This window comes from Pecten maximus, chromosome 13 (genome assembly GCF_902652985.1).
Source record: "Pecten maximus chromosome 13, xPecMax1.1, whole genome shotgun sequence".
Classification (NCBI taxonomy): Eukaryota; Metazoa; Mollusca; class Bivalvia; order Pectinida; family Pectinidae; genus Pecten; species Pecten maximus.
The window spans coordinates 6304338-6314780 of record NC_047027.1 but is presented as its reverse complement, the minus strand read 5'-3'; the positions used below and the strand labels follow the sequence as shown (position 1 = coordinate 6314780).

General features: G+C 33.6%; 1 long non-coding RNA gene across 1 annotated transcript; it reads right to left on the bottom strand.

Annotated features, from left to right (window-relative positions):
• Nucleotides 1–3351: 3351 nt before the first annotated feature.
• Nucleotides 3352–4537, bottom strand: LOC117341006. Its single transcript, XR_004535533.1, has 3 exons — nucleotides 4456–4537; nucleotides 3807–3926; nucleotides 3352–3418 (listed from the first exon to the last, which is right to left on the bottom strand). It is a non-coding gene; the product is annotated as an uncharacterized LOC117341006 (long non-coding RNA).
• Nucleotides 4538–10443: the final 5906 nt, after the last annotated feature.

Here is a 10443-nt window from a genome sequence, read left to right as displayed (position 1 = left end):
AATTATGTAATTTCTCAACCTCACAAATGATGTTGATGACAAATCGTCATGCATAGTAAGGTGCGTCATGAACTTGAACGCGATAATCAGTCATACATAAATCTGAAATGAACCATATCACTCCTAAAATAGTATTGAAGATGTGTATCTTACCTCGTTAGGATCAGCACCTTCCAGTAAAAGATCTTCAACTTGATATGTATCCCCTCTGATTACAGCATGTAACAACTCATAGGTGTCCTAGGAACAGAAAGACATTCAACTGAATGTTTTTGTTATTGTATATCACGATTGACCTTATAACATAATCTAATTCAACTGCAGTTTTTTAGGACACCTGCGACGAAGTCTCAAGTGACCAATTCTAATCGCCTTTTGTCCGTCGTCCGTTTGTAAACAATTTACATTTTCAACCTCTCAAAAAGCAAGAGATCTAGATATTGGACATATAGCATGCTCACCGGGTTCAATCGTACCGACCGGGCGCCGGTGCTTACACCTAGGCGTCGATGAATTTTACACCCGGGCAACGATAATTTCTATAGAAAATAAACGCCGAAGATACGATCAGAAGAACGGTTGAGCTATGTTTTCTCTTTTTTTTTTATGTGATAAAGGGGTGTCCCTTTAAAAATATATTCCAATAAGGGAATTGTTCAATTTTAATTTTTAAAAATTTGCCCCGGGTTTTGAATACCCCCCCAAAAAATAAGCCAATTTTTTAAATAAATTGTTCCCCAAATCTTTAATAAAATTTAAAAAATTTAAAATTAAAAAGAAACCTTCAAAATTTAAAAAGGGAAAAACAAAAAAAATATTTTAAAAACAAAAATTAATGATTTTTTAAAAAATTTTTAAATAAAAAGGGGGTATCAAAATTAAATTCGTTAAAAGTTTTTTTTTAAAAAAAAAAGAATATAATCCGTTTGTTTGGTTGAAAAATTTTTCCCTAAACCTCTCAAATGGTTAAAAAATTTTCATTCCCCCCGCTACACAAAAAACGAAAAAAAACCCGGGAAAAAATTTAAAAATTTTACCGCAAAATATTTGGCTAGTATTCCTTTTTTTATGAAAAAATTTTAAAAAAAAAAAAAGGGGGAAGATATTAAAGCCCCCTTGTTATCCTTTTTTTGGGGGAAAAAAAAGAATTTTTTAGTATAAAATTTAAAAAACAATCAAAACAGGCTTTTTTTACTAATTTTTAAAAAGCTTACCCCCTTTTGGGGGCCCTCCCATTTTAAAAAAAAAACCCATTTTTTTGGGGGGGGCTTTTTTTTTTCCCCGGGGATTTTTCCCCCCCCCGGGGTTTTTTAAAACCCCGATTAGGATTTAAAAAAAAAAAAATTTCTTGCCCCACCCCCCATTTTTTTTTCAGTGGGTCGATTTGGGGAATTTTGGTTTTTTTTTAAAAAACAAAGGGTAAAAAAAATGGGATTTTTATTTTAAAATCAAAAAAAAATTTTAAATTTAAGAAATTTGGGTTGGAAAATGGCAAGAAACATTCTTTGTAAAAATTAAATTAAAAAAAACCCCTTTCAGGAAGGAAGATAGAATAAAAACCCCCAGGATTTATCCCTTCAAAGGGGGGAATTTTAAAAATTTTTCAAGGACATTTCTCCCGGGGAAAAAAAAACAAAATCTTAAATTATTTCCCCAAAAAAGGCTTAAGTATTCTTCAGGGGAACAATAAATGAATTTGGCCAAAAGAAAAAAAAATTTGTTTCCCAATTTGGGAAAATAATTTTAAAACCATTTAAAAAAACCCTAAGGTTCTTGTTAAATTTAAAAACCATTTTTTGGGGTTTGGCCTTTTTAATTGGATGAACACTGTTCAATTTTTTGGTTTGGATTTTTTTTTTCCAGGTACCCTTGTTTTCCTACCCCAACTGTTCCTTAAGTTTTTTTTGGAAAAAAAACCCAAAAAATAAAAATGGGCTTTTTAAAAATTTTTTTTAAAAAAAGAAAACCCTCTTTCCCAAACAAAAAAAGGGTTAAAAAAATTTTTTTTAAAAAATTTTTTGGGGGAAAAATTTTGAAACAAGTGAAAATGTTTTATTTTCAAATTGAGTTTTTCGGAAACTTTTAAAAAATAATTTTGAAAAAATTTAAACAAGGAAAAAACCCTGTTCAAAGTGAACTAAATTTTTTTTTTTGGGGGGTTGGGAAAAAAAATTTTAAATTTTTTTGTTTTTTAAAAATTTTTCTTTAATATAACCCCCCAAATTTAAAAATTTTTAATATAAATTTTTTGTAAAACCGTTAAATTTTAATAAAGAAAAAACCCAAAAAAAATAATAAACGTAAATTATTTTTTGTTTTTAAAAATTTGGATGAAAAACCCTAATTTTAAAACATTGGGGGAAAAAGGTTTTGGGTATTTGTGTTTTGAAAAATTTTGGGTTGATAAAAATTTTTAAATTGGGTTATTACTGGTTTTTTGGGGGTTTTTTAAAACCAAAAAAAAATAAAAAAAAGGGGAAAAAAAATTTAAATTTTTTAAAAAAATGCCATTAACTCCTAATGTTGTTCCTTATTTACTTCACTTAATAAACCCCTGAAAGTTTTTGGTTTTTCCCCGGAGACTTTTTAATCAATTTTGTTGATCCTACTTTTTTTAATTATTTGAGGGGTTTTTGGTTTTTTGTCCCGGTTTGAAAACATTGTTGGATAAATGGATCATTTTGTATTTGTGATCATCCAATTTGCTGAAGGGGTTTTTTCATTTAATAAACGGAATACTTAATCATAATTTAATAAACAATTTTTTTCCAAATTGAATTTTTTTTGTTAGCAATTAAACTTTTTTCAAATTTTTTGGTATTGTATTTAAGGAAATTATTAAATTTTGTTTCAACGGTTTACCCCATTTTTTAAAAATTTTTTTTTTTTTTTTGTTTGTTTTCCCGATAAAATTCACTTTTCGGGAAATTCGACTTTGTGGAATTTGAAAGGAATTGATGCATTTCGGGGAATTTTATATAATATATATATATATATATATATATATATATATATATATATATATATTAACATACTTGATTTTATATGTGGAAAGTCCTTTGGGTTTTTGTGGGATTTTTCGGTGGGGATTTTCGTCGGGGAATATGAAAATTCCTATCCTAAGTTATTTTAACTTTGTGGCGGTTTTCTATCGAATAATCACCTTAATCTCATTTGTAAGCTGATAGGGATTATGTAATTTTTATAATCCTTACCTACGATCCTATCATACTTACAAATTTTCGTAATAACTTTTGTTATGATATCTGTTTTATGTCACCTTTTCGTGGCCTATTTTCAAATCATATAACTCTTTTCTGTATGTGGAGTGTGCATAATCGTCATTACTCACCATACGTCTGTACCGCCATTTGGGAAATACTGTCTCGTACCGACGTAGATTACCAACTGGTCCTTTCTGTGAATAATTAAAACAGGTACACAAGCAGTTGTTTTTTTGTAATACCAATAGATGTTATTTACAGTTCCATCATGTTTTAACTTTCCCTTCGATTATATTCTAATTGTCAATAGATAAATACAATATATGCTTCCAAACCCTTTGACAACATGTAGATTTTTTTTAAACATGCATGGTAATAATAACGGTATAATTTCCAAAACTCACGACCCTTAAGTTCATGGACACCTTGTAAAAACAATCAATAATTAAATGAATGTCATATCTTTAACCAATGACATAATCCTTTTTTGATGTCGACACTACTTTATTTGATAGAAAGGAAGGTACATATCAATCCTGTCTCATTCATTACAAAATGAAGTGTTGAATACATTAACCATACCGATGAAGTTGCCATAGGCTTCGTGCCTAAGATTGGTGTCTTTGAGATGTCGGTATCGAGGATTTTTAGTTGAGCCACCTCATCTCTTGATGCTGCCATTTCAAGCCCCAATTGTATTGCCTTCAATTATCAGTATATCGGTTTAAAAACATTTTCGAAACTGGAAATTATCATCATACAATAAAGGTTCATTTTGCCACATATTTCTTTAAACATATAATGCACCGAACAATAACGATGATATGTTATGGTTCGAACCACGATATCCGTGTAAAATAATAACGGTAATAATTTCCAAAATTCACAATCATATAGATCAGGGACACCTTATTAAAACACCTAGGAATAAATGAATAATTATATTACAATATGCCACGATATTGATGCAGAACCGAAATTGCACTAAATCATTAGTTTCTTGATTACTTTATACCACAAAGATAACCAGAGGAAACTGGATATAGAACAAATACTGTAACCATATGTTATTCAATTCGACGAATGATAAAAATAGCATGTAGCAGGAATCATGACACGAAACGGCATGACTTGGTTAGTTAATTCTTAAATAGAAATTGTGGCGTATTGTCTCTGCGTTAAAGTATTGAATTCTTTCTTTGTTTGATATACAAGTTACCAAATCACTCACTTCGTCTTTGTCCTCCGCCATATTCTCAATCCGTCGTTAAAAACAAATTGATCTGTGGTAAGATATCTTCATCGATTCTGCAAAAAAGGGCACAAACCTTTCAATATGAAGAAATTGTGTGTAAATAAATTATGGGAAAATGCCAGGTTTTAACTGCAACTACCAAATGTTACTGCAAAATTACGGATTCAAAGAAAATACAGTTAATACTGGAAATGTACACTGATCTGTCAGTGTTTAGAAACGTCTATATGCATGTTCCATGTAAAAAAGACGGGTTTCTTGTTCCAAACCTTCTGTTAAATGAAACATTGTAGTGCATGGGCTAAAGACAATGAAATATTAATACCGGATATACTTCTAAGGAAGACTGCTGATATCGAAATTATTTAAGATAAATACATATTTTAACATTTGCTCGTTTGTTTAAATGCCATTCCGTTGGTGATGTTTTCTATTGTCTGGCATGTGTACATTAAAAACCTTGCCTTTAACTCTCCAATAATAGCTTTGTGTATTGGACAACAACCGGTAATTTACTGTACGATTACGGGTGATTTCTTATGTTTTGTTGGATAAAGTACAAAAACATCAATATATGTCATGACATATATTTTTTTAAGGTTTATGTTGACGGACGACTTCATTACTATGCGAGATGCGTGTGGTGCCTTTGTTTGCATGTTTTGAAAGGCTACGGTATATGTTTTATTGGTTTAATACTGTCGAAGACATCCAACAGGACACCCTCACTTTGTAATGTTTACACCAAGATTCTAACCAGTCGTCCCAGTCCAGCATGAGGAAGTTAGGTGACCTCATACTCTCTCTTTTGCACTTTTGCTTAAGGGGCAAATTTTATCAATTAAAACGCGCTCATATTTTACACCAATGTTGTATCACGGGAAAAACTAATACATATTGAAGACATTATGCAAAAAATCGGAACAGTCTATTACTTTTGACATCAAACCTATTTTTTGTCAAATACCTACAAAAGCGTGTATAGATATGAAACTGGATATGGCAGTTGCTTTTTGAAAGCCTTGAAACCTGGTCATAAAAACTTCCTTCTTCGTAAACAACATGCATACACATATGCGTGTTCAGGGTTTGGCTATAGAACGAATAATAGATAGACTTTAAATATCTATCCCAAAATGGCGATAGTACTGAACAGTGTATTTCGTGTTTTAATCGGCGATGGATACATATGAACAATGGATTTGTCTTAACGAAAGGTATACTTGTCTTAAATGTAACTCAGTTATTTCCCAGATTTATTTAGATTCACAATTCAAGCTATCAATAAATTCGTCCCGCATAGAGATTCATCCTTCGTGTTAAAGGACTCGCACAAATGAACCAGCCAATCAGCTGGCGTTTCACCTGAGCCAAGTCCGTGAGGAAAATGTGTTTTCCTAGGTGTCAAAATGCGGGGATTCCCCAAGCGGGGGCTCCCGAGTGCACTGTTAATGTCAGTGTTACTGTCTTTAGAGGACCTAATGTGCTCTTATATGCCATTAAACCTATACAACAACATTTATTCGATAGAAAAAACTTGATACTTTAATTTGATATAAATTTCAAATCATTTAACCGTCAAACGAGCGAATGAAGGGATAGTGTCACTAGTGATATCATATAGTAAATATAGTAAGTTATTTAGTTGTATCAGTCCTGATCTAGCTGTCCCGGAAGCTAACATATGTAGTACAGATCAAGCATATTTGGAATGGGACGAGTGGTTCGCCCGTTGTCAGTAAAATGTGACAGGGTGAAGTGTCCTGCTGGGTGTCTTCGGCAGTATGCTTCATTGACTTAGCACTATAAATCGGCAAAAGTTCGGGCCTATCACAAGGGGACTTAACACGAACCTACCGCTGCCTCCCAAAACACACACACGCACTCGCCACACGCATGCATGTAGCACGCACGGGAGGCCGTCTTTAAATGACCTTAGATGTTAATAGGACGTTAAACAAAATAAACCAAATCAAACCAAACATCCACTAAATCTATGTTTTGCAAACCAAAGTAGTACAGATCACAGTTAAACTATTTGGAACATCTACGTATGTGACGGAAGTGAAAAACTAGCACACATGCTCATATCGGTAGTTGTATATGTCTGGCTATGTGTGATAACATAAACAATGTTTTCTATGAAAGAATGTCACATTGCTCAAAATCTAATATGGGTATTTTGACAATAATACGTTCACGATTTTATAATGAGTTGCAATAATTGAATGATGTAACACATAAAGTAAGATATGTGATCTGTTTGATTTGATATTGTTTTTATTTCCGATCAGTATATACTGTGAACAGATCCCTCTTTAAAGTAAAGAGGTTTCCCAAAGAGGGGAGATTGTTCAACAATTTATCCAACTCTCGTTAGTTAATTTTCGAATTTTGAAAAGCACGTGTCTTTTCAAAATTAGAAAATTAACTAACGAGAGTTGGATAAGCTTGTCAAGTTCATATTCTCCCAACATAGCAACTAAATTCCGTGAACCAAACCACTATGCGACGAAACATTGGTTGCTATAAATCCCAAACACAAAAAATGTAAAAAGCATTTAAGAACATTTGTCTCATGTTAGTAAACTGATGAGGTTCAGTTCTGATTCGCTACTGTAATCGACGCAATATCTGGCGTCTGTGGGTCGTCTATATTACCATCATCAAATTATATTTCGTACGTCTCAAACCCCAGATTAATCGACATTTCCATGAGGGCAGCCCTCTCAACCAGTTATGCCAGAAATATGAATTGGGTTGCAAACGACAATCTAAAAAACTTGTCCGTGTTGATCTTTTGAAGACAGACGTAAAAAAAAAGCCTATGTGAGACTAGTAAAATAGTCCGTGGTGACAGGCTACAGGTTTGCCAATCAGATTTGTTAGGGGTCACAAATGACCAATAGGAGGCTTAGAAAGTGGTTACACACTGCGATGTGTAAACAAAAACAAGAACACACTGCTACGTATTTCATCACGTGCCAAATCAGTTGTGAAACAGCATAGTTATGAGATAAATATAGTTTCTAACCCTGTTAGAAGGATGTTATAATAGAGTGGTGATCATAAGTACTACTCTGGGTGATTTCAAATTGTATTTGTTAAGGTTTGGTTTTGGCATTGCTTAATGTCCTGACAAATGTTATGGTCGTTTAAGGACGGCCTCCCCTGTGTATTGTTTAACGTCCTATCAACAGCTATGGTCATTTACGACGGCCTCCCCTGTGTATTGTTTAACATCCTATCAACAGCTATGGTCATTTAAGGACGGCCTCCTTTGTGTATAGTTTAACGTCCTATCAATAGATATGGTCATTTATTGACGGCCTCCCCTGTGTATAGTTTAACGTCCTATCAACAGCTATGGTCATTTATAATTAAGGACGGCCTCCCTTGTGTGTTGTTGAATGTACTATCAACAGCTATGGTCATTTGAGGACGGCCTCACCTGTGTACTGTTCAATGTACTATCAACAGCTATGATCGTTTAAGGACGGCCTCCCTGTGTGTTGTTTAATGTCCTATCATCAGCTATGGTCGTTTAAGGACGGCCTTCCCTGTGTGTTGTTTAATATCCTATCATCAGCTATGGTCGTTTAAGGACGGCCTTCCCTGTGTGTTGTTTAATGTCTTATCATCAGTAATGATCGTTTAAGGAGGGCCTCCCCTGTGTGTTGTTTAATGTCCTATCATCAGTAATGATCGTTTAAGGACGACCTCCCCTGTGTGTTGTTTAATGTCCTATCATCAGTAATGATCGTTTAAGGACGGCCTGTTAGCGAAATACGTGTAGTGCATTGAGAGCTGCATGGTACTTGTTAAGGCAGAATTTTCATAACGTTTTGTATTGACCAAAAAAGCTGACAATCACTCTCAAAGCAAGCCGAATATATTTATATAGATATGCTAGTTTTATCATAACAAGAAAGGATCTTTTAAAAATCAATCCAAGCGTCGTACAACTATAAAAGGCTATACGTGTTATAACTTGCACTTTAAATTTGAAAAGAATTAAATACTAGAATTCCCCAGGCGGTCCTGCTTTGGACAATTATGTACTCGTTCTGAACGATCCACTATCTACACGCCTTGCATGGGGCAGAATGGGAACATCTGACACCATATCAACAGAACTGGGGATTAAATTGAGGACGGTTTTTGCCTTCAAACTGAGTCGTTATAGAACTGATTACAGTTAGCTCTAAAGATGGCCACGACAGGTTAAATGTTAGCCTGTTGTAATTGTATATGAGCCAGCTCGGTGTCATGCTACCGTGCCTAGGTGTAGATTTTTAGTTGCTCCAAAATTAATTGAACTCGTCATAAGTTGACCTTATTGTGTTGATAAGAAACCAAACAAAACGGATAATATCTAATAAATTGAAATAACATAAACGTAATAGCAATATTTTATAAATACTTGATATTGCTTTTACTTGCCACGAAAGTGTACATACCTTAAGTAAAAATGGCCCGGAGTACATCGTGAAATATGATTATTTCTTCATGTTATACAGTTACTAACAACACAAACACATCCGATTCATAACTCTGTTGAAACGTAATCTGGTTCTGATTCACACTGACTGTTTTTATGACAGAAATGTAAATATAGCACAGACGATCATTTCATTTACATTCAGTGATTGAAGACCTGCTTTTTTATGAGTCATAGAAGTCTTCAAACCGCAAGTTGTCGAATTTTCTAACGTACGTGAGTATCCGTAATTAGAGAGTTATGTTTTTATACCAAGGTCGTTATTACCTGTACGATCCGCCCTGAAGGGTATATAACAGTTACAATAATTAGCAGCGACATGACACCTATAAAAAGATTTCCTTCCAGTGATTAAATGGATCCTTTTTTTACGACAACGTTAGGCACTACAAGACTTCTCCCTGTGACCCTAATATCCGTGCGCGAGAACCACCTCACTGTGGCACTTGTTTTTTTTTTGTAAGTACAATGTACTTGGAAAAGACCAATAATCAAACGAACTGTTCCATTGACACTTTGTGTTAAGGGAACCGGATGATATTGCTTGTAATCATGAAATAATAAATAAGTTACAGCTGATTATAAATATATACATTTATCTTTATATACAGCTGATTAATCCGAACACACACAAAAATCCCCAAGCATACACTGTATACACAATCCTCTCACACTTGCACATTGACACTATGCACCATTAGCAATTACTATATTACATTATATATATTTATTCTATATACACTACACTGTCCTATCTGTAGTTCAGCTTCCGCATGTCCTCATCTCCACAAAACATCACACAGATGTACCAGAAACACAGTCTGCCACAGGTCAAATCACATGACCTTAATATAAACCCTGGAATGGGTCGATATCACAAAGGTTTCCATAAATTACACATCAATATTCGTGTACCATACAGGTTTCTATCATTTACACATCAATATGTGTGTAAAATACAGGGTTCCATAGATTCAGGCGTTATTTTAGTGATTTTCGTTATACCAAACGCAGACAAAATTGAAAGTCATACCATCGCCGATATTCACGTGAAAAATATATTTCCAGTTTTCAAGTAAACGAAATAAATGATGGAATACCTTGCAATGTTGTGTTTTTCACTGTTTAATCGTGATTGAGTAAATATTAGCGATTGCTTATCGCCAACACAATTATTATCTTACCGATAATATTTACAGAGTGTACCTACCAGTTTTCAGCATAATATATATGCTCTTTTTATAATATATCCTACACATAGGAGGGCGTCATTACTTCCCTCGGTACAGATAAATGAACACAATGTGCTTGTCGGCATTTGTTAATTGCGGAAATACCTACAGTTTTGAGCACACAATATACATTTATATATGAGTAAACATGCAATGGATGGTCTCTAATCAAAACATATTGTTATAATCCCTGATTAATACGGGCGAATACCGAACATTATAAATAGTCAG